Source organism: Mobula hypostoma, chromosome 19 (assembly GCF_963921235.1).
Source record: "Mobula hypostoma chromosome 19, sMobHyp1.1, whole genome shotgun sequence".
NCBI classification, from domain to species: domain Eukaryota; kingdom Metazoa; phylum Chordata; class Chondrichthyes; order Myliobatiformes; family Myliobatidae; genus Mobula; species Mobula hypostoma.
The window spans coordinates 45,386,678-45,408,424 of NC_086115.1; the positions used below are offsets into that span (position 1 = coordinate 45,386,678).

Below are 21,747 nucleotides of genomic sequence, written 5' to 3' on the forward strand. Positions count from 1 at the left end.
TATTTTCTCTTAATTTTTTTTTCTATCAATGAACCCTGAGAGATTTGAACACAATTCATAATTTATGAAGACCAAGTTACAATACTTGACTGCTGATTAATATGAAAGTTTATTTTCTATACCATGGCAACACTGGTTGCATTCAACATGTCAAGTTCCTTGTTCAGTAAAAGATAATTATTTATAGACATTGCTTCTTGAAACCATAATAAATCAAGCACATATATCCACTTTCAAGCAGCGCCTCAGAATGAAGTCTGGAATGAATAATATTAACATGTTGTCAATGCTTCTGTATGTTACTTAAATATCACAAATCAGCGTATTGTTTTGTAAGAAATTCAAATTTTAGAGAAAATCTACAATGAAGGTATAAACAGCTTTAAACACTAGAATGTCAATTTTCTGCAACTGACAATACTCACCAAAACATTTCTTCTGTAAGTTTACAATGTATTTTTTATTAAAAATAATGAAATAACAGAAAAGGGTCTTTCATGTGATTAAAAGACCTGTTTTGGAACTCAAGTGAAATGGCTTTACCTCATTAATTACTAACAAAAGATGGATAGAGGTATTAATATTTTTAAAAAATCATACCATCATAGCTGTGGATATTCTCCATGTACATATGACAAGCCCCACTTAAAGTCAGAGGTCAAGTTAATTTGTATCAGTGTGCTTGGAATTAATGCGAATCACTTTTACTATTTGTTCCATTTACATGGCAGCTTAAACACCATTTGCACAAAGAAGTTTTCAATTTGTATTAAAGGGACACATCGCATGAAGTAATGCACAATTCACTGCACAGTGCTCAGTCTTTATGTCACATCACAAGACACCATGGGACACCATGCAAATTCTGAGTTCATTTCACTTACACCCATCTGCATGGGTGAACAACAAAATGAATTTAGATAGAATTACATTAAACCCACCTCAGGAAATAGTATGTTTTTAACTCGGATTTAATCAGAATTAAGCACCATTTACATTGTACATTTAAATTGGAATTAAGGGCTGATTTAGATCAAATTAGAATTAAAAAGTTCCATGTAAACAGGGCTTTTGTATCAAGCTGTGTCATGTCATTGATTAACTTAATAAATCTCAACCAGCACAAGGCAACAAAAAATGTCTATTGTTGAAATGTTACCTGATTTCTCACCAAGCACAGTCCCCGAAGTTACAAAAAACTAGCCTTATTTTACCACAGTAACATACTTTGTTGAATCAGGACATTGGCTTGGTCATAAGTTAACAAGAGTTAACTCCAATTCTTAATTATAGGCAACATATCACAAACAAGTACTTAGAACAATTTGAATCCAGGAAATCACATCACAACATTTGAGCAGCCTTCATAAACTTCCTTTGCTTATTATTTCCATATCTCAATTATGTCAACATTAGATAATAAAATAGTCATTTAATAAGTTTTCCCCCCATTTCTTTTATTTTACTGCTAATCAAGGCTTAGTATTTAGAAATATGAATAGTAGAAATTAACACATCGTTAATTAGGCATACAGGGCGGTCAATTATCTGACTTCATCCATGTTCTGTCAGTGGAAGGGAGAATAGCCCAGCAAATGTAAGTTTCTGCTTTGATCCTGAGTTCAAAACATTTTACTAGTTTACAGCAAGTTCACAATCAGAGGAGCTTCTTCAACTAAATATATATATACATCATTAGTATATTGACTACATGCTAAGCACAGGTGAATCATATTGCAATTCCATTAACTTGCGCCTTGCCTCATTAATAAATCATCTCAACCCTTTAAGTGCTGCTTTTTATATAAATTGGTTTATACCGTTTTATAAATAAAACATATTTATCTGTTACCATCTGTGCCTGATATTCCATGTTAGCTGCATATATAATCGTAACTAATAGTCACCAATACTTCAAATTTTTTGAATAAATCTGGTTAGGTCACAGTTAAAGTGATGTTTAACTTCCTTGTGGTATCTTGCCACAGCCGCCTTTTGGTATCACAGCTGCAGTTTGTTAAAAGGTTCATTTAACAACAAAAAAGTCATTTTAGTAAACTAAATATATATTGACATAAGCATACTGACCAGATGCCAATGTACAATGCTTAAAGAACTATTAAATAAACATAAAATATAATTGTGAAGAAGAATTCCATCCTGCTTTCTCTTTGAAAGTATGGCAATGAAATGCATTCTCCAACACAAGACTCACTCAGAGATAAAAACAAATTCCAGTTATGATTCCTAACATCTGTTTCTGTTAGTAAAGTAAATTATTTAAAACCGCTAACTTATTTTTTTCCCCAACCACAGCTAAATATACTGCTGTCTTTTAATTGTAATATCTTTAAGTTCCTGAAATCTTTTCCGGGCAGTTTTATATTCAACACCTATCTGGAACTTAAAACTCAACCATATGTAACTCGGGCCTCACTTGGTATAGTCAGGTTAGATAGCTGTCACTAACACCTAGGGGTTCATTAATAGGCAGAAATTAATTGTATGTAGACTGAATTAATGAGATGGAAAAACATGCATATTTCAGCTAATGCTGAGGGGAATGGCCTCTTGAAGCATCCTTAATGAAGTAGGTCTGTCCAAAGCAATGATGTGCAGAACAGAACCCAGCGAATTAAAGTACCCAGCTGATCATGTAGGTTGCAACTACTGTAAAAACTGCTGTGAAATGTAAACAGCAGACAATGGTTTTGAGCACAAAGTTGACCCCTGTTGCGCATTCTGCAGCCTGCTATCTACAGATTTATAAATAAATGATTAGATGTAAAATCTCTGGAGGATTTTCCTTTTCCACAGCAATTACAGGAGCAGATTATTGCCATTCAAGTGTAGTTCCAGTTAAAGTTCATTGAGTAGCACGAATCATTCATTCCTGTCCTTAAATCTTAAGTCACTGTGATACAAAAACTTACAACCAAGCATGCAGAAAACAAATTGTAACAAGATAACATAACACACAAATATTCTGCGCATCATTTTGTTCTAAAAATATTAATATAGAACTAGCAGACTGTATTAGCAAAATAAATTTCTTTTTAATGTGTTCAGTCAACCAAGATATTCATTGTGATGTCAACTTTGTATACAATCATACTTTTGTATAGAGAATTAAGTGTGCTTGGCTACATTTTAGACAATGCCCGACAAATCAACGTGCTAGATTTAGAATGGTCAATAAGATTAAAAAATGTTTGTTGGCCCTAATATTTTCATTTTTTTTTATAAGTTTTAACTACAGAATGTGTATTTTGCCTGACAATCATCTCAAAGTGATTACATGCACTCCCATAATCATTTACAACCAGTAACGTGCCTATCATTGTGATCAGGTTGAATGCTGCTTGTCTGCTGTGGTTAGAAATTACACATTCTCGAAAGGGCCCTATGCATGTGTATGAAGTAGAATTCTCCTCCTGCCATGACACTTCCTTTGGGAACTCTACAAAAAGCTTGTATAAACAGAGAGGGGGAAGGTGCTTTTCAAGATGGAATGTTATAATGAAACACTATTTGTGAGAGAACCATTATTAGAAGTCCTTTTAAAAGGAACACTCAAAGATATGCATATATATTATGCACCTGCACTTGCATATAAGAATGGAGAGATCTATTATAATTCCTCAAGAATGGACAAATTAAAATACAAATTATGCTACAATAAGCGAACTGTATAATCACATGCCATATTCAATGATATGTAGGTCACACTGTAGTTAAAATATTTTCCAACTACTAAATGTCCTTTTATATATTATGCTCAGACAAAATCCTTTCAGAACTGGAATAACCATTGCTTTGACAGTAGACTTGTGGGGGGGGGGGAGGGATTCTTGAATACAAGCCACAGATAACCTTATGTGTATAGTCAATATTATTTCGGTAGTTCATAGAAGACTTTCCTGTCACGTTTACTGTAGCAATATGTAATGCAGTAAACTAAGAGTTGAATTATATTGTTAGCTGAAATCTATGTCCACCTCAGTAAAGCATTAGTTTGTGCATGAAAACGCCTTGCTATTTAAATGTTAGTATAGATATGGGTATCCTACATGTTGCAATGCAACAGAGTTCAGCCGTATGAAGCACCATTCAATTGACTGCAATTTTATCAAATTCCAAGCTCTTGGACATAACGTAGTTTCTCTCACAGTGATTTGGATTAGCAATGTAAAGTCATCTTTTCGGTTCAGGCTATTTTCACAATGTTAAAAGTTAACAATCAGAGATTAGATCTGCACTGCACTTCGTTTTACAAAGCAATGCGAGAGCCACAATATTTCAATGCAAGGACTAAGTTTGTTGCAAGAGCTTACATTACAATTTTGGGATCTGCTTTTATTCACTCTAACCCTCTGATCCAAAATCTTTGCTGGTTACTTTCTGTGCTGGCAGAGCTGTTGATTAACAATGACATCAACTGAACTAACAACAGTCCGGTGCAATGCTTCCACACACACACTCGTAAGATAGAAATTACTACAAACAGGACAGAAATCCAGTGAACAGCTATATCTAACTTATATACAAAACCAGGTAAAGTTCTAAAATAGAGCCAATTTCACCAACAAGAAATTTTTGATTATTTACTTCATTTCATCAAATGTGTCAGTATTTGGTATGTCAACAAATACACTCAAAAACTTCTATTGTTGTACTGTGGAGAGTATTCTGACAGGCTGCATCACTGTCTGGTATGGAGGGGCTACTGCACAGGACCGAAAGAAGCTGCAGAGGATTGTAAATTTAGTCGGCTCCATCTTGGGTACTAGCCTACAAACTGCCCAGGACATCTTCAAGGAGCAGTGTCTCAGAAAGGCCGCATCCGTTACTAAGGATCTCCAGCACCCAGGGCATGCCCTGTTCTCACTGTTACCATCAAGTAGGAGGTACAGAAGCCTGAAGGCTCACACTCAGTGATTCAGGAACAGCTTCTTCCCCTCTGCCATCCAATTCCTAAATGGACGTTGAACCTGTGAACACTACCTCAATTTTTAAAATACACTTTTATTTCTGTTTTTGCACATATTTAATCTATTAAATGTATGCATACTGTAAGTTTATTTATTTACTATTATTATTTTCTTCTTCTTCTATATTATGTATTGCATTGAACTGCCGCTGCAAAGTTAACAAATTTTACGATATATGCCGGCGATAATAAACCTGATTCTGATTCTACATCAACCACCACAAATGTCTTCTGCAATAAAACTTGTCCAATGAAGTGGATGATAACTGATCAGATGACTCACACATCAGGTAGGAAACAAATGAGCCAAACATTAGGATGTAACAACAAATATTATTTGCAGAAGAAACAACATCTTTTATGACTAGAACTTTCTTATATAGGTAGCTTTAGTGTTTGATGGTCAGCATGTACTCAGCGGTATGACCTTATCTGCAGTAATCTTCAAAATGGATGGGTACTCAATAAAATTACACCTTCACCCTGAAAAGCAGACTGTTGACTGCCATCTCAGTTGGGATAGACAGTTCACTTCTTGAAAATCATATTGTACGCAGAGATATCTTCCACTGATTTTCCAATTGTCCCAGATAAGTATGGCACCAACAAGACATCACCACACAGATGAGTGGAGTTGCCCAATGGAGAAGTACTGCTGTGTATGGGGCAGAATCATATATTGGAACAACCCAAAATTTAACCCAATAAGTTGGTCCAAAATTGGTAAGGCATTTATCCGATGTATAAATGTGGCCTGAACCCAAAAGTATTTCATTCTAAGGAAACCACAATCTGATTCACATGAGAACTACAAAGAAGAGAAAATCTGCAGATGCTGGAAATCAAGGTAATGCACACGAAATGCTAAAGGAACTCAGCAGGCCAGGCAGCATTTATGGAAAAGAGTAAACAGTCAACATTTCGGGCCAGGGCTGGAAATAAGAGATGAGAAGCCAGGGAAAAAGATGGGGGGAGGGTAGGAAGATGTACAAGGTAGTAAAGTGACAGATGAAACCGGGAGAGGGGGAGGGATGTGGTAGAGAGTTGGGAAGTCGATTTGTGAGAGAGATAAAGGGCTGGAGAAGGGAGAATCTGAAAGAAGAGAACAGAAGGCCATGGAAGAAAGGGAAGAGGAAGAGATAAAGGGTTGGGGAAGGGAGAATCTGATGGAAGACAGAAGGCCATGAAAGAAAGTGAAGGGGGAGTACACAGATTTCCTGAACTTCCGTAATTGACCCCCTTCTCCATTCCCCATTTCCCTCTTTCACCTCATCTCCTTACCTACTCATCACTCCCTCTGGTGCTCCTCCCTCTTCCCTTTCATCCATGGCCTGCTGTCCTCTCCTATTAGAATCCCCCTTCTCCAGCCCTTTATCTCTCTCACCAATCAACTTCCCAGTTTCACCTATCACCTGCTACATTGGACTTCTTCCTCCCTTCACCCCACCTTCTCATCTCTTTTTTCCAGTCCCGATGAAGGGTCTTGACCCGAAACGTCGACTGTTTACTCTTTCCCATAGACACTGCTTGGCCTGCTGAGTTCCTCCAGCATTTTGTGCACATGATAAATACTGCTATACCATACATTCTTCTGGGGAAAAAAAGAGAACACTACATATATTGTTATTGTCTCAAGGCTTTATTACAAGGTTCAGCCATATTCTCAAGAATAGCTACAGTGTTCTTTATCCACTGCCACCTTACCTCACAGAGAAGCTTTGTTATGTAAATTTTGGAATACATATAGAATTAACAAGTACAATTAAGAGACTGAGAAAAAATGTAAACTTATGTGAATGTGCAGGATGACCAAGTGCCGGTGACACTTGAACCAAACTTATAAGTTGATTGGCCAAACCATCAATGGATTGTCCAGACGTCTGTCTTTTGCATTCTAACCACAAACAGAAAGGAAGATGATGCTTGAATAAACACATGAGATTCTACAGATGCTGAAAATCCAGAGTAACACAGACACACAGACAAACATACAAAGTCCATAGTATTTATTTTTCAATATTTGTTTGGTTACCTGGCTACTCAGATACCACCCATTCTAACTTTTCACGACTACAGCATCTGGTTACTAAACAACAGTTTTGATTATATCCTTATCTTCACACTTTCCTCTGCATGCTTCAGTTCTTAAGATCCCATTCAAACTATCTTATTAAAGCAACCTTCCTTTCCTGTTAAATGTAATGCTTGCATCCACAACATTGTTGCAATTAAAATTGATTTCCAATACACTGTATGAATTTGCTGAGGGTTTCTCATCACCATGAGCTCACTTGTGTCAAGATATAACACGTGAACAGATGCAGCCTCATTGATATCAGCCAAGTTACAGATGTGTTAGAGGTAGATGGTTATTGAGTTCTGATAAACGCATTGAGACTGAATGACCCTGTCCTTACGTAGAGTTGCCACTGACTCTGCTGCACTGGAAAGGCAGCCAACCTCTTTATCCCTTGTTTACTTTACAGGAACCTGGGGTGGTTGTAAGGAGAAGTGCTGAGATTGTGAAAGACACTGAATCAGAATCAGCTTTAATATCAATGGCATATGTTGTGAAATTTGTTGTTTTGCAGTAGCAGTACATTGCAATACATAGTAATAAAAATGATAAATTACAGTATATATAAAATAAATAAATAAATAATGCAAAAAGAGAGAGAAAGATACTGGGGAGGTGTTCATGGGTTCATTGTCCATTCAGAAACCTGATGGCAGAAGTGAAGAAGCTGTTCTTGAAACATCGAGTGTCTGTCTTCTGGCTCCTATTCCTCCTTCCTTGATGAGAGAAATGAGAAGAGGGCAAACTTTGGGTGATGGGTGTCTTTCCTGACGGATGCCATTTTTTTGAGGAATCTCCTTTAAAAAGTGTCCTGGATGCTGGGGAGGCTAGTGCCTATGAGGGAGCTCGCTAAGTTTACAACTTTCTGTAGCTTTTTCCAAACCTGTGCACTAACGGTGATGCAACCGATCAGAATGCTCTCCATGGTACATCTGCAGAAATTTGTGAATGTCTTAAGTGACATACCAAATCTCCTCAAACTCCTAATGAAATATAGCCACAGTCCTGCCTTCATTGTAACTGCGTTAATATGTTGGGCCCAGTATAGTTCCTCAGAGATGTTGACACCCAGGAACTTGAAACCTCTCACCCTTTCCTGATCTCCCAATGAGGACTGGTGTGTGTTCCCTCAACTTATCTTTCCAGAAGTCCACAATCAATTTCTTGGATTTACTGATGTTGAGTGCAATGTTGTTGTTGTGACACCACTCAACCAGCTGATCTATCTCACTCCTGTACGCCTCCTTGTCACCATCTGAAATTCTGCTGACAATAGTTGTGTTGTTGGCAAATTTATGGATGGCATTTCAGCTGTGCCTAGCCACACAGTGGGAGGTGCAGAGAGAGTAGAGTAGTGGGCTAAGCATGCAACCTTGAGTTGTGGCAATGCTGATTGTCAGCAAGGAGAAAATATTATTTCTGATCCATACAGACAATGGTCTCCTGGTGAGGAAATGAAGGATCCAGTTGCACAGGGAGGCACAGATGCCCAGGTTTTGGAGCTTGTTGTATAGAACTGAGGGCATGATTGTATTGAACTGAGCTGTAATCAATACATGGCTGCATAACGTAGGTATTACTATTGTCCAGGTGATCGAAGGCTGAATGGAGAGCCAGTGAGATCTTATCCGTTGTAGGCCTATTGTGGCGATAGGCAAATTGCAGCAGGTCCAGGTTCTTGCTTAGGCAGGAGCTGATTCAAATCATGACTAATCTCTCAAAGCACTTCATCACAGTAGATGTGAGTGCCACTGGACAATAGTTGTTGCGACAGCCCACCCTGCTCTTCTTGAGCACTAGAATGACTGTCGCCCTTTTGAAGCAGGAGGGAACCTCCAAATGCAGCAGTGAGAGACTGACTACGTCCTTGAACACTCCCACCAGTTGGTAGGCACATGTTTTCAGAGCCCTATCAGATACACCATCAAGGCTTGGTACCTTGCGAGGCTTCACCCTCTTGAAAGGCATTCTAACATCAGCCTCCGAGACAGACAGCACACGGTCACCGCATGCTGCAGGGATTCTAATAGATGCAGTTTTATTCTCCCTTTCAAAGCATGCCTAAAGGGTTTGAGCTCATCAGGGAGTGAAGCATCATTGCCATTCATGATGTTAGGTTCTGATTTGTAGCAAGTAACGGCCTACAAACCTTGTCACTGCATTTAATTCCACATCAAACCTCAACTGGAATAGTTTTCTCACTCTTAAGATAGCCTTCTGTAGATCATACCTGGACTTCTTGTTTAGTTTTGGATCACCAGTCTTGAATGCCACAGATCTAGACCTCAGCAGACTACAAATCTCCTGATTCATCCTGGCTTTTGATTTGGCTATGTCTGATAAGTTCTTGAAGGCATATACTCATCCGCATAAATTTTGAATAAGTCTGTGTCAACTGTGGTATATTCATTCAGACTCAAAGATAAATCCCTGAATATTGTCTAGTCCCACCAAATCAAAGCAGCCCTGTAAGTGCTCCTCTGCCTCCTTTGACCACACCTTCTTGGACCTGCTGTGGTCTTTAGTTTCTGCCTATTCGCTGGGAGTAGAAGTACAGTGAGGTCATCAAAATTTCCAAAGTGTCCGGCTGGTGGCGCAATGACATCGGCGCCAGACCTGGGAGCAGAGGTTCCCGGGTTCGAAACCAGTCGGGTCCGCTCCCGAGTACGCTTTCCATCCATGCCGGGTTGAGTGTCGAGATTGCAACTCGATCTCGTAAAATAAAGGGAAAATACTGTGAAAATGTCTGTGTGAGGGGTGGCGTGTCACACAGTCTCTCTCTCTCTCGCTCCGCGCCTTGTAAAAAGCCATGAAAAAGACATCATCACGGACACTCGCACGCACACAGGCACACGCAAATAAAAATTTCCAAAGTGTGGGCATGGGATGCCACAGTACGTGTACTTGATGGTGGTACAACTGAGGTCAAGTATGGTGGCTCCTCTGGTTCCACAGGCGCTATTTTGGTGGTAATTGTTCGGAGACTTCTTCATGCTGGCCTGGTTGAAATCTCCTGCCAAGATAGGAAAAGCGTCAGTGTGATTTTTTTAAATGCCTTAAAACAATGCCGCTAACTGAAGTATCTATGGCTGTGACCATGGATTTCCATTGTGGTAGTCCTCAATGGGAATATTTGATGATTCCCATTGGAGCTGCATGCAAACAGTCGCCACTTAATGGTATGATCTTGCAATGGTGAGACTGTAATGCAATTATTGCTGTGCAGGTATCATCTCTGCACGTTCACCGACAAGCGTGGCGTTACTAGCAAATTAATTCAGCGAAGTCACAGAAAAATCGTCATCTATGTCCAATTTCTCATTTTGTTTCCTAAGTGTTCATCCAAAGTTTATGGCTTCTCGTTGTTGATTCACCATCTCTTTCACTCTTCTGCCTTCACAATCTTTTACAATTTAGATGCATTTAACAGATTTCTTTAAAAAAAAACTGCAAATGCTCAAAATCTGGACTGAAAACAGAAAAATCAGGAAACATGAACCAAGCCAGGTGGTATATATGGTGAGAGACACTGGACTAATTTTTCAGTCAAAGACTTGCTTGGGCTTTCACCCAAACACATAAAAAGTTTCTTCCTTTCGATAGTTGTTTCCTGACCAGCTGAGTATTTCCAGCGATTTCTCAGCTTTTATTTTCCCAGCAATTACAGACCACTTGTTAAGTCTTTCCTGGTTACTTTTGCCTTACGTTCCTATAATTGTTTTAGCGAATCTTCACAATGATCTCACAAAACAGTGGCCAAATATTCCAGCTAATAAATGACAGATACAATCGTTCAAGTTCAATGTTTCCAAATGTGAAATAAAATAAAAGGCTGCCACATTTATTAAAAGCTGCAATTATTGACTATTCCTGCTATCCCTGCGACGATGGTAATTGATCTACCCAATGAACTATGACTTTCCACTCGTTGAAGGAGCAGTAGGTAGATAACTTCAGAACAACACACACAAAATGCTGGAGGAACTCAGCAGGCCAGGCAGCATCTAGGAAAAGAGTACAGTCGACGTTTCGCACCGAAACCCTTTGGCAGGACTGGAGAAGAAAAACAGAGGAGTAGATTTAAAAGGTGGGGGGAGGGGAAGAGAGAAACACAAGTTGATAGGTGAAAGGTGAACGGGGATGGCCATGAAGTAAAGAGCTGGGAAGTAAATTGGTAAAGGAGACAGAAGGCCATGGAAGAAGGAAAAGGTGCTCGGTGAAGCTGTCATTCCAATCTGTCGGGTCTCACCGATACACAGGAGGCCACACCGGGAGCACTGAACACAGTATATGACTCCAACAGACTCACAGGTGATGTGTCACCTCACCTGGAAGGACTGCTTGGGGTCCTGAATAGTAGTGAGGGAGGAAGTGTAGGGGCAGGTGTAGCATTTGTTCCACTTGCAAAGGTAAGTGCCAGGAGGGAGATCAGTGGGGAGGGATGAATGAACAAGGGAGTCACATAAGGAGGATCACTGTGGAAGTAAGAAGTGGGGGGAGGGGAGATGGAAAGATGATGGGATCCAGTTGGAGATGACAGAAGTTTCACAGAGTTATGTACTGGAAACGGAGGCTGGTGGAATAGCCACCAGAAATAGTGCTCCCCTTGTCCTCACCTACCACCCCGCTCAGGGCTAACGACATTACAAATATGTCTTCTAGGGTCCCCACATATTTCTTTCTTAATTTCCCACAGTGTCTTAGGATACACTTGAATGGACCCTTTGCCTTTATCGACCTTTATGTTTTTTGAGATCACTGGCACCTACTCTTTCATAATGTGGAAGTTTCAAGACGTAATTATTCTCTTCTCTGAATTCTCTATCTACTGTCTTTCTTCACAATAATAATACTGAGGAGAAATATTCCTTCAAGTCCTCAGCCACCCCTCTCACTCCACACAGACAGCCGCACTAATCCTTAAGGGACTTATTTTCTTCCCAAATATGACCCTATATAATCCCTTAGGATTCTCCTTTCCCTTATCTGCCAAAGCTAGCTCATATCCCCATTTATTCCCTCCTGATTTCCCTCTTAAGTGTATGCCTACATCCCTTAAACTCCTCAAGGGAGTTTAATCATAATCCCAGCTGCCTATACCTGATATGTGTATCCATTTTCATCACCAGAGCTGCAGTATCCCTTGTGAACCAGGGTCCCCTAATACTGCCAGCCTCACCCATTGCTCTAGCAGGAATGTGCTGGCCTTGATCTCTCACTCATCATCATCATCAGGTGCCATGCCCAGTTTGTGCTTTGCCTGCCTTGGCCCACACACTCCTGTTTTGGGTCAAGTGGATCAATTCATTGGTATTCATTTCCAGTTCTCTGGTTGCTGTCCCCATACCATTTGTCTTTGGCTTCCTCTTGATTTCTTCCCTTCAATCTTTCCCATAATTACCATGCATTCTAACTCCTCTTTCCTAATCACATGTCCAATGAAGTTACGTTGTCTTTTCATGATCTCATACATTATTTCTCTTTTTGTGCTTGCTCTGTTCATGACATCCTCATTAGATATTCGTTTTGTTCATGATATTCTTTGCATCCTCCTCAAAAACCACATCTCCGCTGCTTCAATTCATTTCCTTATGTTACCAGATATTGTCCAACATTCTGAGCCATATAACATAACTGGATAAACGTAACATTTCAGTACTCTGAAGCGGGTTGTCATGCCTAGTTTAGTGTTGGTCAGTATACTCTTTATTCTTGTAAAGGTGTCTTTTGCCATCCCTATTCTTCTTTTGATGTCCATGTCACACCTGCCATCTGATGTCACCCAGCTTCCTAAGTAGCAAAAGTTCTGTACTTGTTTTATGTCTTCCCCGTTTATTCTCAGCCTGCAGATAGGATTCTCCTTTTTTTTTGGATATCACCATACAGTTTGACTTTTTGCAATTGATAGATCGACCCATTTTTGCACTTTCTTCAACAACTATATCAATTAAGTTTTGTAGTTCTTCCTCTGTACTTGCAATTAACACAGTGTCATCCGCATACCTGAAATTATTGATGTTTTCACCGCCAACTTTGATTCCCAAGATTCTCTTATTTTTTGTAATGTTGTTTCACTGTACACATTAAACAAATTAGGAGAGAAAATACACCCTTGTCTAATGCCTCTCTTGATATTCGTAAACTGACTCACTTCTCCATCTATTCTTACAGCACCAGTTGGTTCCCAGTCCAGATTTCTGATTAGGGAGCGGTCTTTCAAATCTAGATCTACAGTTTCCTGTAATATTTCAAATAACTTATTGTGCTTCACTTTATCAAATGCTTTTGTATAGTCAATAAAACAAACGAATCTTTTTGCACTTGAATAGCTCACTATCTCACTTTTAAAAGCCTCACACCTACCAGATGTCCCTTCACCTACAAACAGCCTCTCCTGAACAACCTTTGTAAGTTCCTGTCAAGAGCTACGAAATCTGTCATGCCTCAATTTTGGAGTTTAATTTGTGGACCACTCCAATTTTAAACTAATAAAACTTTGGTAACAAGTCCCAAAGCGCTTCCCCATTGACACCTCAGTTCCTTACCTTACTTTATTTCCAAATAATTTTGCCCCCTCTCTGATAGTCTTCTACATACTGCTTGTGAAAACCTTCCTGGATACATATAAATTCCATCCCATCCAAACCCTCAGCACTATGGCTGACCAAATCCATATTAGGAAAGTTAAAACTACCTAACAATCGGGTGGTGGGTTGGAGATATGTCTTTACCAAAGGAGGTGTTAGGCACTCCTTCCCTCTGCTAGCCTGCCAATCACCCTTGGGTAAGATGTAGCACTTGCTTAGACACCCACCTCCAATCAGCGTCACATGAAGCTATGGGAGCAGGTGATGGATATCACAAGCCCTAGTTATGCAACCACTGATGCCAGGCAGACAATCCCTGTAGAGTATTGGTAAAGGCTGGGGTCACCTGTCTTGTAAAGACACTGCCCAGAAGAAGGCAATGGCAAGCCACTTCTGTCAAAAAATTTGCCAAGAAGTCATCCTCTTGGGAAGAACAAGATTGCCCACATCATATGAAACGGGACATAACGATGACGACTATTACAACTTTATTACAGTTCTCTACATCTCCCTATTTATTTGCACTAATGTCTGCTATTGGAGCCTACAGTGCAATCCTGATGTGATCACTCCCTTCTTACTCTAAGTTCCACTCATATAGTCTGCCCGGATGATGCCCCAGGAATATCCTCCTTAAGAACTGCCATCATGTACTCCCTACTGAAAAAAAATCAACTTCCACTGCCTCATGCCTTTCACCCCCACCTCTATATTTCACACACCATTAAAACGGGAACCTGGTTTCTGGTTACTCCATTTTTTATTGCTATTTTGTGGAATTTTGATCAGAATGGACTGACTCTGTGGTCTATAGTCAATGTACGACACAGTGCTAAGTAGAAATGAACTAAACAGAAGATTCCTAAACTATTTCAATATGGTTTGATATTTTATAGCCTTAGTTTTTCACTCATTTTTGCCTTTTTTGTGATTTTTTTTGCAAGTAGGGTATTTGATGTATGGTGTTTTTGTTTTGTGGCTGTCTGTGGAAAGACGAAACTCAGGGTTGTATACTGCATATATATTTTGGTAATAAATGTACTTTGAATCTTATACTGTCTGTAGTCACTGTGTTCTGGAACAATGAACTGCTAATCCTGCCCATCCCTCAACCATGTTTGTGTAATAACCATAATATCAGTACCCTAAGTACCTATCCGTGCCTTGAGTTCATCTGCCTTACCTGTCAGTCTTCTTGCACTAAAATCAATGCCGTTTAGTCTGTCAGATCTTCCACACTCACTACCCTGCCTTTAACTTCTATATTTGTCTCAACTTCCTTGTCTGCCACACTGCTGTTTTAGGCCCCAACCCCTTACCAAACTAAATTAAACCCTGTTGAGTAGCACTAGCTTTTTGTGAATAATATTTAGTAAAATCACACTATAGCTGGGAGGCTGTCAGAGATCAGTACTGTAAGTGTCAATGGAACATTGCATATAACGCTCATTCTCCTCCAGCACCAGCTCCAGTGCAACACACATAACCTGGTGGGTTGAATACTGATAGCTCTATCACTTGCCCTCAGGTACAGGAGTACACACAGAATTCTTTTTTACCTTTTTGTTCTTAGCCCTTCAATCTTGAATAAAGACTTTGTTTCCCAATTCTCACCTTTCTCTCTTTGCTTGCAGTCCTTTAAACTGTATTGCAATAATTCATTCCTATTTCTACAGATATTCCTGAATACTTTCACATCTGTGCAACACACACAAAATGCTGGTGGAACTCAGCAAGTCAGGCAGAAGCTATGAAGGGCAAAGAACATTTGACATTTCCACTGTTCCAACTGAAAGGCCTCCGCCCCAAATGTTGAGTGTTCATTTGTGGAGTTCTGCTGCCATTTTGTGTGTGTTGTTCAAGATTTACAACATCTGCAAAATTTCTTATGTTTATTACTTCTATATTTGTAATTGGAACCATAATTAAATAGGAAAATGAGCCATATGCAAAAAGTGCATCCCAGTTCATGGTGATGTTTACTTCCTTTTATAATCAGTTGGGAGTAAATTTCCATCATTGAAATCCAGTGCTTTAAGAGACATGCAAGAAGGCAATAGATGTTGGAGTACAAATTATCACCTCAGAGTTTGGAGAAAGGCTCTCCAGTGGCTAACCATCCTGGGTAGTTGCTAAAAGATTCCAATAAAGAACCAGGAAAGAGTTATTGAAGCAAGTTTGAAAGGCTTTTGCATAAAAGCAGCTCTACCTCGGCCAAAAAATTCTGTGAACATACCACAAAGGTAGTTAACAGCAGGCAAATGGGATTGTTGGATATATATAGAGAGGACTGACAGTTCCTTGCAGATACTGGTAAGAGAGTCAAATGTCCAATCAATTGTCACCAATTGTGGGCCTTTTCATCTTTGAAAGAGTTACATTCTAGAAACAGTTTATTTTACATTGTTGTAAATAGACATAGTATAGAAATTGAAAACATTCAGTTGATTTTAACCAGGATCTTCTAACCTGGTCTCATTAGAAAAGCCAGGATATGATCAAGTTGCAACAGAGCATTATTTATATCAAGCAGGTTAAGTTCAGAGCCAGAACCCAAAGGAAAAATGTAAGTGTTTGTATAACTTTACCTTGCCTGTATGGGATATTTGGGAGGAGAGGTGAGATGTTCCTTTGTGAAACTCGGAGGATTTCTCCTGCACAGTGGACTCAAATAAATGCAGTAAGCCTACCTTGCTAGTGATCTCCTGGCCCTCAATCCAGTGCCTAAACATCCAACCCAAACCTCAAAGAGTGACACTCAACTCCTACTGATGCCATCAGACCTTGATCTGCATACTGGACTGGAGATCCCATTAATATCCAGCAAGTGTTTCTGTCTCCTACAATTTAAAACGACACTTGTCCAGACTGAAATGAGAATGGAATGGATAAGCTCTTCATCACATTTTAACAGCCTTTCTGCTTGGTTTCTGTTGCTATAACCAACCTCCATTAAGTTTTAAAGCACAGACAAGATCACTTAGCTCACTATGCTTCAGCTGGACAGCTGAGTTATCCACTCTCTCCATTTCTTTAAATTTTCATTTTTCAAATATTTATCTTCTTCCCTTTTCGAAAGTGATGATAAAACCTTTTTCCGCCACTGGGTTTGATGAGGCATTCCATCTTCAAATGACCCTCAGAGTGAAAGTAGATTTCTCTCAACTTCTACTTTTAGTCTTCTGACAATGATCATTAATAGATATGCTTTGGTTACCAGTGCACTGTCCAAAAGAAATCCATTTTCCTTATGAACCACATTAAATTTCATGCTGTGCCAGATTTGTATATATATAAAAAGTAGATATAGTTTGAAAAGTCTGGTATCAATTAATTATCTCCCTGATAAACACAATTGCTCAACACCAAACACTGGTGCTATTATTTCAGAACAGAGAAAACATCAATCAAATGTCCTCTCAGTCTCTTCTATTATATTGAAGTATAACAGCATAACCACAACCTCAGCCTTAAATTGGAAGATCTGAATCTACTGAAGATGCAAGTATTTCTTTATGGTTTAGTTTTTCAGTTCTACTTTCATTAAAGATGTGTTACAATCAGAAATTATTTATTAATTTTAATGCTGCTTTCAAACTAATTCTAACCTTGCAGCTTTTGTAAAGAGGGAAAAAAAATGGGGCATTGCAGTGTGACTATCTTCAGGCAGTCAAAACTTGACTAACTAGTTTGGAACTTCTGCTCTGGATAATATATCCTAAAGCAGCCTGCCCTCATTAATATGTTTCTGGAGCAGCAGTTCATACCAGTGGTCTTTTACTCATTTGTGTGTTATACCACCACATTAATCAGCCATCAGCTATCCACAGTCATATAGCAATAACTTGCAGTACTTTTATGGTTAGTTCAAAAAGTTATGGGCAAACTAAAGTACTTTAAATTCAAGGAAAAATAATTTGTTGCTTGCTAATATACTAATATCATTACTCTTGCATAATTTGCACATTGCTGCATTTATCACTAAAATAAATCCAAATATATCATTCCACTAGCTTCAATATTACCAACTAAGATGTGTATAGGTGCCTCATTCTGATCTAACACCTAGCTTTGAAACACATTCTGGATAATTTTGCAATTTTTTTGACTAAAAACTAAAATATTTTGAACATTCCAAAGCCTAGTCATTGGAAATCAAAAGGATTCACAGAACAAAGTTACATAGCGTGAGACCTTTGTCTTTGTTAAAATTGTGGTGAAGGAAGCCATTGAAATAAAACTAGAGAAAAAGAATTTTAACAAAGATGAAGGTTTCGCTCTATGTAAGAACTGGAATTCATAGTCATAGTCATACTTTATTGATCCCGGGGGAAATTGGTTTGTAATTCAAATGTAAGCAAGGTGGGACAGCGGAAACCTGATTGTATGAAGACTAGCCAGTCAGAAGGGATGTACGACAGGGGTCTATATACTACCGAAAACGTCAGTTAAAATGAATACCTACATACGACTGGAAGCCCAAGAAGAGTTTATTCGTAATACAATTTTGGATACTACTGGTGATAAAGGGGAATAACAAATCGTGTATAGTTTTTAAATCTGTTTCTTTCATGACTAAAACAAATACACAGTCCTTAAATATTTTTTGTGTTGGTTCTAGCCAAAGTATGTATGTCAGCTTAGACATCAATTAGTCAATTCCATTTACTTGTTTGGAACCAAATCTATATCATGTCTCCTAAGAGTATGCATGTGCAATCAAGTTCCTATCATTGGGTAGTTCGTGCTCTTTGTGCTCTTCTTGGACTACAAAGATTGATTTTGTATTAATCAATGTATGCTGTTCATTGTAATAATAGTATAAAAGGTTTCATCGACTGCAATGCTGAAATATTCCTAATGTCTCATCTGTGATGTTTTATGCAAATAAACTGTCGGCCAAGCACCAAGAATATCTGCAAAGTGGTTGTCATGTACAACCTACAATCAAGCAAGTTTAGACCTTAAATGAACTTCACAACAGAATATATAAGTAATTATTTTAGTGATCAAACTATTATCCCATGCCTTGGGGAAGGTGCACACCCAGTGAGCTCTAACTGAAATAGGGTTAAAGTACTCTCTAACTTTGCCAGTAAAACTCCCCACTGAGATCCCCCGAGTCAGCCGAATTCTACCTTAGTAATCAAATTACACAGCAAAAATTGGTTCAGAAGTAACTAGCGATTCCTACTTTTAAATCTTGGAACCTTCACAAAGAATCTAAAATTCCAACCTGAACTGTTTTGTATGTCAATATCATAACTCAAATATGAGAAAACATCAAAATTAGATTATGCCAGCAATATTATCCACATATGCTTCAAAGCCATAGCATATAAGGAGTTGACCCTTTCCTGTTGTTTTCCCTTCTCTTCTTAAGGCTGTAATTCACTGCTACAAAGTTTGTCGTATCAATTGCAATTGTGTTTACTGATTATCAGTAACTTGAAAAATTAGTTTCCATGTGCCTTACATTCCAGATTTCATTCATGCTGCCCAATATCTACATCTATAATGGTCTCATCCAGAAGATATAATGATTCTCTTGACTAATGAACTGGATACTGTAAACGCATACACCCACCCTCATGTACCAAAGGAAATAATGATGAAACATGGGAAAGTTAAGGTTTTTAAACTGAGTGTCTGACTTATTAAGAACCTCATTAGTGAGTGCTAGAGGCAGTATAAATTGAGCTTGATCCTTTTCTGACCCGCTATCTATATTTTCCTTTAGGGATCATTCCATTTCATTCAAAAGTTGGCACTCTGGCTGTTTCTCTCCTTCACGTTGCTGAGGCTTCCAAATTCTTTCAGCACAGTTAAAATTTCAACCAAGTTAGACTTGGTAAAGACAGTAATTTTTGTTTTTTGAAATCTCACTGCAAAAGTAAGGTCAACTCTATAAACGCAGCAGACATGTGCTTTATCAGGCATATAATAAGACATTGAATGTTTCTATTGAGCATCTCATGTTCAAAGTTCAAAGTAAATTTATTATCTAAGCACATACAGTACCGTGCAAGTCTTAAGCACAGAAAAATAGCTAGGATGTCTCAGACTTTTGCATAGTGCTGCGGTAATTTTATGTATTGCACTGTACCGCTGCCACAAAAATAAAATCACAAATCTCATGGCATATGTAAGTGATGATAAACCTGATTCAGATATGGGTCTCTATTGTGGACCGAGAATGGGAAGGGGGCAGGGAGAGGGTAATCATGGTTGGGAAAAGGGGAAGGGAGAGGGGAGAGAGTAGGAAGCACAAGGGAAACATTCTGTAATGATCAATAAACCAATTGTTTGTAATAAAATAACTTTGCCTGGTACCTCAGGGCTGGAGGTGTCTGCAACTGTGCCAACCCCCCCCCCCCGCCTCACCTGGCACTCCTCCTCTGCCACCTGTCCCACACCCCTCCCACAATGCCCTACCCTTGCAATTCCCAACATCTTTTGCTCCTTCCAGATTTACAAACCCCCTCTCTACTGCACAAATACAGTACTATGCAAAAGTGTTAGGCACTCTAACTGTATATACATGTCTGAGACTTTTGCATGGTACTGTATATGTCACCATATACAGTACCATGAGATTCACAGTAAATACAAAGAAACATAATAGAGTCAATTGCACGCAACAAAGACAGGCAACAGCTAACCAATATGCAAATACAAAAAAAGAAAAAGAAGTTATAAATACATAAATAAGTATTGAGACCATGAGTCCTTAAAAGTGAGTCTATAGTTTGTGGAATCAGTTCAGTTTATTGCACAATTATTTGTACAAGAGGAAATGGAGTAATTTGGAGAAAAAGTTGGTTTCTAAGAAAATTACGAGAATCAAGTAATTAAAATTTGCTCAAATTAAAATGCTGTCCCATAGGAATAACACTGAATCCACTTTGACTTTCTCCATATGGAAATAATTTAATTTTGGGCTTCAGAAATACCATGTTGAGATACATGGATGATTCAAAACTAAGGCATTTACCAGTAAGTGAGTCTATTAGACAACAATGACAAGCTGTATAAAACATTGATTAGGCCATATTTGGCGTACTGAGTTCAGTTCTGGTTGTTGCATTACAGGAAGGACGTGAAGGCTTTGGAGAAGGTGCAGGAGAGGATCACCAGGACGTTGCTTGGTTTGAGTATTTGCTATATGGGAGTTTGGACAAACTTCGATTGCTTCCTATGGAGCATCAGAGGCTTATGAGTGATCTGACATAAGTATATAAAATTATGAATGGCATGGATAAGCAAGAAAGTCAGTGTCTATTTCCCAGGGCCAAAATGACAAACACCAGAGGACATAGCTTTAAGGTGAGGGAGGAAAGATTAAAAGAGATATGCAAGGCAAGATTTTTTAAAAATATATACACAGATCAGTAAGTATGCACCTGGAACGTGTTGTTAGGGGAGCTGGTGGAAGATGATACCATCAAAATATGTAAGAGACATTTAGATAGGCACATTCACAAGCACAGGACAGTGAGGCATAAGCCATGTTCCAGCAGATGGGATTAGTTGAACTTGGCCTTGTGGTCAGCACAGCTATTTTGGGCTGGATGGCCAGATCCTGTGCTGTACAGTTCTACGTTCTAAGTTTCTTTGTCTTAGCAGAGAAAGAGTTCAGATTATAGATGGGCACATGGGCAATGTAAAAACTATATAACCATATTTTCATATTTTAATTATTTTTGTACAGTAAACCAATCACTTGTTTTCATGACACTTAAATTCCAAGTATCTATTGCTTTGCAGTTCCAAATGATCACGAGAGATGGCAAAGACCATTTTAAGCAATCAGGAACTCCAGTTGGGCAGAAGCTAGATGTGTTGAAACTTTTAGCAAACAAGTACAAAAGATGTGACAATTTTGCAGCTGTCTTGTCAGTCTTCAACAGAATTAAGTCAAACATGAACATGTTTGAAGGAGAGAGCCAAGGTTGGCCAAGATATACAATTACTGGCATAGTGTACCTTTAGCATCTTTCAAATCATGTGCTTAGCATGGAAATAATTATCAGTTAGGAGCCATTTTGTAGCTTGTCCCTCTATGGTTCTGCTCAAATAAGAAGAATATGGAA

The 21,747-nt window shown here is 38.8% G+C and overlaps 1 protein-coding gene across 1 annotated transcript in view; it reads right to left on the reverse strand.

Annotated features, from left to right (window-relative positions):
- Positions 1 to 21,747, reverse strand: part of mgmt (O-6-methylguanine-DNA methyltransferase) — a 418,441-nt gene that overhangs the window by 177,524 nt on the left and 219,170 nt on the right. The gene's annotated exons all lie outside the window — the stretch shown is intronic.